This window comes from Rousettus aegyptiacus, unplaced genomic scaffold (genome assembly GCF_014176215.1).
Source record: "Rousettus aegyptiacus isolate mRouAeg1 unplaced genomic scaffold, mRouAeg1.p scaffold_m13_p_12, whole genome shotgun sequence".
NCBI classification, from domain to species: domain Eukaryota; kingdom Metazoa; phylum Chordata; class Mammalia; order Chiroptera; family Pteropodidae; genus Rousettus; species Rousettus aegyptiacus.
Window position 1 is genome coordinate 55,844,274 of NW_023416287.1, and position 5,588 is coordinate 55,849,861.

A 5,588-nucleotide genomic window follows, 5' to 3' on the forward strand; every position below is an offset into this window, starting at 1 on the left:
CAAAACTATGAAGCCATTTCCAAACCAATGCCTGGCCACCCACTCCCACCCCAGGATGTGGTGCAGGGGGTGGGGGTGGGGGCTGGGGGGGCAGCGAGGTGTCCATTTCCTGGGTCTTGTCTGTGGCTCTGGACTTTCTTCTTTTTTTTCAAAGACTAATTTTTAGTTTTGGAGAAAAAGAGAAAGACAAGAGAATGTGAATTTGAGATTTACAGGAAAAAAAAAAAGACATTGATTATTAGAATATCAATTAGATAATTGAGAATCCGGTCTCTGCGGTGCCTGGAAATGGAGCTCAAAGAGCTTCCCTTATACTTGCCCAGTCAGCTCATCTTTTTAAACTTTTATTCTGGAGGTTCTCTTAGCTTCTATCAGGAGCAAGACTTGCCTAAAGGCATCTGGACTCCTTTCCCAATACAAATAATAAACCCCGCACATGTCAAGGAAGTATGGAAAGGGGAGTGAACGCTCTCCTTACAATAAGGGTTTAACCTTATGAGTAGTTAATGCTGTTCCATTCGACTTTGGCTTGCCCAAAGATTCTTGTTTCACTTTACATGACCCCCCGAAAACCATGATATTCGAATTTGGTTTCTCATTATCTCTTGCCTATACTATACTGCCTCCAGTTTGTCTCATTCTGGTATCACAAACATTCTGATCAGATCACTTCCCCTTTTCAAAAACATGAAGATTCCCTAGTGCAGAGGTCGACAAACTATCGCTAGTGGACCAAATCCAGCTTCCTGTTTTTGCACAGCTTGTAAACGGAATGGTTTTTACACATGAATATTTGCAATGCATTTGTCAGTAGGCACACTAACTTTGAGCCCCAATTAAGTAAAATGTGATTCCCCAAAAGAATTTTATACAGTAGGCCTATATTACAAAAAGTACTCTATTATTTTTATTATATTTTGAATTCCATTTTGGAAATTTGTTTTCTGTTCTGTTTTATAAGTACTACTTACATAACATCCTTGATTTGTGCCTCTTGGGCTGCAAAGCTTAAAACATTTGCTATCTGGATATTTATTTAAGAAGCTTGCTGGCCTGTGCTTTAACACATTCAGAGTAAATCCATATTCTTTAACCTGAGGCTCAAGATTCTATCTGACCTTTCCTCAGCCTCTTTACCTTGAACCCAACATTTACTTTCACCGATCTCTTTATTATTCTACATTTTCCTTCCTGTTTTCTTTGTGCTGTTCTCTTTCTCTGAATGTCCTTCCCCTTACATCTCTTGACACTAAAATCCTCCCTTTCCTGTGAGGTCTTCCATGATTTCCACTGTCTGATTAAATATTCTCCTTATCTGTTCTATTGCATAGTGTACCTCAAGTATAATCGGTCCTCAACTAATTAGGGTAATAAGACTATATGTGTGTTTGGTGCAAGAGTGGAAAAGATAATACAGGCTGTCACAGTCAAAATATTGTTTGAAGTGGGTTTGATATAAACTTATTTTGGCTACAATTACCTCTAATATACAGAGAGCACATTTATTACTTGCCCTTCCAACAGCCATTCACACATCTTTTAACCACAGTCTCAGGTCACGTGTTCTGAGAGGTGCTCTACCCTTGGTCTAGGGTGAAGTACATGACCATGGCTTAAGTTAATCAGTGCCTTACATTTCCTTTGTCAAAGTGGTCAGGGTGGATATAAGACCTAGGCTGATCCAGAGTGAATCTTAGGATCATTATGTGGAACACTTGGAAATGTGAAGTGGCAATATTCAGCCCCAGAGCAACCAACTATCTGAGAATGGAGTCAGAATAAAGGAAGTAGAGCCAGAATTGGAGAGAGAAAAAAAACGGAAAGCTAATAACATATTTTGGTCCTCTATATCCAGCCATTTCTGAAACTAGACCAAACTATGGACCTTAAGTTTAGCTTGCCATTTAATTCCTTTTTTTAAATTAGCTAGTTTGGGTGAGGATTTCTGTCAGTAGGAACCATAAAACTTGATAAAAGAACATATTTACCAGTCTGTAAATGTCATTCAAAAGTATGACAAGAATACGAATGCAGTTGTCTGAATGAGAGTGTACCAAAAGTGCCTCATACAAGACGGTGGTGGCACTCTGTGCTTCCACTGCTCTGTTATGCCATTCTTTTCTTCTCTTCCAAGCAAACTTGCAATGTCATACAAAGAGTTACAAAATAAGTTCATTCTTAAAATTTAAAAATAAATGAATCATTTGACCCTAATTCCATATGTAATTCAAGATAACATTTATCTACATATAATTGGAAAGGGATGGATTGTTACTAAGTGACATAATGTGGTAAGTATTGTAGTTCATAATACAGAGGTTTTCCCTGATTCATCACTGTTTTCTAGCTTTTGTGTGTATGTACATCTATATCTATCGTGTTTGATCTTAAAACTGGTTTAAATCTCTTCTGACTTAATGAGAATTAATTGTATTGTATACGATTGGCTATAGGTAGGTGGTATATGGGAATAATAAGAAAATACCTTTAAAACTAGAACTTCTAGCCATAATACCGTAACAAGGACTAGATTTACCCTCCTATCTTGAACAAATGGAAAACTGGATAAAAGCTATAAAACAATGGTTTTCGGACATTGGACAACAGGCAGCACAGGACAGTAGTCTCTGAGATAAGGGAACAAATGAGATGAAAACCCCAGCTCACAGGCCACAGCCCAGTGGGGAGAAACACACAAATCAACTCCTGGATTGAGGAGTCAGAGCTGGGAGCTTGAGGAAGCCAAAGCAATTACCACATATGGGGTAAAGCGTCAAAGAAGAGAGATCTGCACACATCATCTCAGAGATTTGCAGAGAAGCTCTTAGTTTTAGGCTGCCTATGAGGAATCCACAGGCTGAGGAACAAATCACAGGAAGGGTTAGGATGAAAAATCCCTAGAGGGTTATTTGCACAGGGCTGAGAATAGCTCATGTTCCCGCAGGCAGTGGTAAAGTCCTCAGAAGGGCACTGTCTCAGTAGCAAGGTCAAATTAGTCTTAGCCTGGAGACTGTTCTGACAAAGCAGATAAATGGATGCCTGAGGCTGGGGATAGAAGTGGGAGATTTATGGCACATAGGAAATTTTTTGGAGTAATAAAATGTTCTAAAACTGGATTGTGGTGATGATTGCATAATTGTATAAATTTACTAAAACATGTCCAATGGGTGTATTTTATCACATATAAAGTACATCTCAGTAATGCTTTTAACAGATTACCAAACGCACACTCCATGGATACCCCTATAGCACTGAAGTCATCTTCAAATATCTTTTATAATTTGTGCTGTGATTTGAGTATGTGACTCTGTCTCTTCCAGTTGACTTAAGTTAATCGAAGGTAAGGACTGCATTTTAAATAGCTTTGTAACTTTTACAGTGGTCAGCTGAGTTCTCTTCACATACAAAATGTTGAGTGTTTTATGAAATATTTCTTGCTTCCTGGATTTCTAGCTGTGGCCCTTCCTTGCTAGCTCAACTTTATTGCATCCTATATTCTACTTACCACTAATACTGGGAATATAAAGATATTATTATTATTCTACATTGTTATAGTGTAAAGTCTTGTTTGAAGGCATTGGGCAGCAGGGTCTGAAAAGGCAGACAAATTGAGCAAGAGACAGGACCAATTTTTTGTCTTACTGCATCAGATATAATGAATGCAGTGTGAAAAAAGCGGAGAGAAGAAGACATATTGTTGTATTTACTCAAAGTATTCCTTCCCCTTTTTCATAGGATATTTTCACTCTAAAAGGAGAAAAATATAAGGGGACACATTAAAACACCGAATTTATAGCAGAGAAAAGAAAAAAATTAAGTTCTTCCCAGAAACCAGAAACTCTACAAAAGGACACTTTGTCCCTATCAGATATCAAAACACATATAGAGAAACTCATAAAAACTACTTCAAATATAGTATTGCTCTGACCTGAAATTCTTGGGGAAAAAAAATAAAACCAAGAAAATATCACTGTTCTATATAAACTAAATCAAAATTAGGACATAATTGTGGGGAAAAGTCTTTTGAAACAGATGGAATTACTTCTGCCACCAAAAACAAACACATCTTGTGCTGAGTAGTAAGTAGGTGAATTATGTATACCAATACTGTCTGAAATTTATATAGAGTACTAATCACCTATCTTGATATCATAGTTATGAATTCTTTGACAGTCATCTTTCTCTTTTGTTTTAACTTAGAACAACTTCTGATACACTACTTTCTCTATTTTCTCCCGTTTCCCCATTCAAGGATAAACAACCCACCTTATTAAAATAAAAATCAGAATTTTAGGAATGTTTGTCACCTAATAAATCTGTAGAGAAAAATTCAAAGGAATTTTAATAAAATAAATTTGGAAGATCCATTTCACAGGAATTGATCCAACTGCATTAATCATTAGCAATGCCGCCTATTGAACCCACATTTGCCAGGAATCTTACCCCTAACACCTCTGTACTAGTGTGCTTAGTATTCAAACTCAGCACATATTTATTATCATTACTTTACCCGCTAGTAGAATAAACATGGCTGACATTAGACTCCTTTGCCTTATTCTAATTTGTGCGTTTCTGGTCTTTTTCTCCCTTATGGGTTTTTTAAATATTTATTTATTTATTTATTTATTTATTTATTTATTTATTTATTTAGGTGGGGCAACCCTCACAGATTGCAAGAACCTTGTCAGCTTACAATCTCTTATTTTTCATTTTTTACACCTATAGCACCTGGTCTTCCTAGGTGGTCTCCATCCAAGTACTAACCAGGCCAGACCCTGCTTAGCTTCCAAGATCAGACGGGATACAGCTTGTTCAGGGTGGCATGGCCATAGACTCTCCCTTATGATTTTTAGGGGGAGAATTCATGGTAAATTTGTAAAGTTTTGTCAGAATTTTGATTAAAATTAGGAAAAAAATGGAATAACTGGGATTATTCTAGCCCATTTTAATGAAGTTAGTTATATTTTTCTTATTAGGACTTACTCAACTTTCCCATTTATTTACAAGGTTTAATTATGCTATACACTGTTACCTAAAATAATGAGATAAGAAATATATTCTAATTCACTTTTACATTAGTTTGCCTTTACGTCATCTTTTTTGTCTTCTCTCATGCTCCATAGAATTATTAAGTTTTGCTATAAATTTTGCATAATATACACCAAAATATTTTTAAAAGGCTAAAAGTATTAAGGTGTATTAAGGTGTTTTTTTTTTTTTAAACTAGAACCTAGGTTTAAAATTAAAACTATTTTAATGTTAATCCCAATGTATTTAGCAACTTAGCTTCTTTGCTTATGGTTATGTATTTTGTTGTCTCATGTCAATCATCCAGTAAACTACAATTATGGAATTCTTTGATACATCAATGGTCAGACTATATCCACGTCAGATCATAAAGGCAGAAATGATCTTATACATAGAAAGGCAACCCTCCTTTATGATATATTTAAGGGATCCCAGGAAATGTAGCTCTTTTTGAGTACCTTCTCCAAGTGCTGGTTGATGCCTAAAATCCCACTATACTAATAGTAAGTAGAAGTAAACCTAGTATTGGTAGCAGTACTTAGTTGCACTGACCACATATT

The 5,588-nt window shown here is 36.1% G+C and overlaps 1 pseudogene; it reads right to left on the reverse strand.

The window, feature by feature from the left end:
- Positions 1 to 4,716: 4,716 nt before the first annotated feature.
- Positions 4,717 to 4,834, reverse strand: LOC118610568 (annotated as a pseudogene).
- Between the last annotated feature and the right edge of the window lie 754 nt (positions 4,835 to 5,588).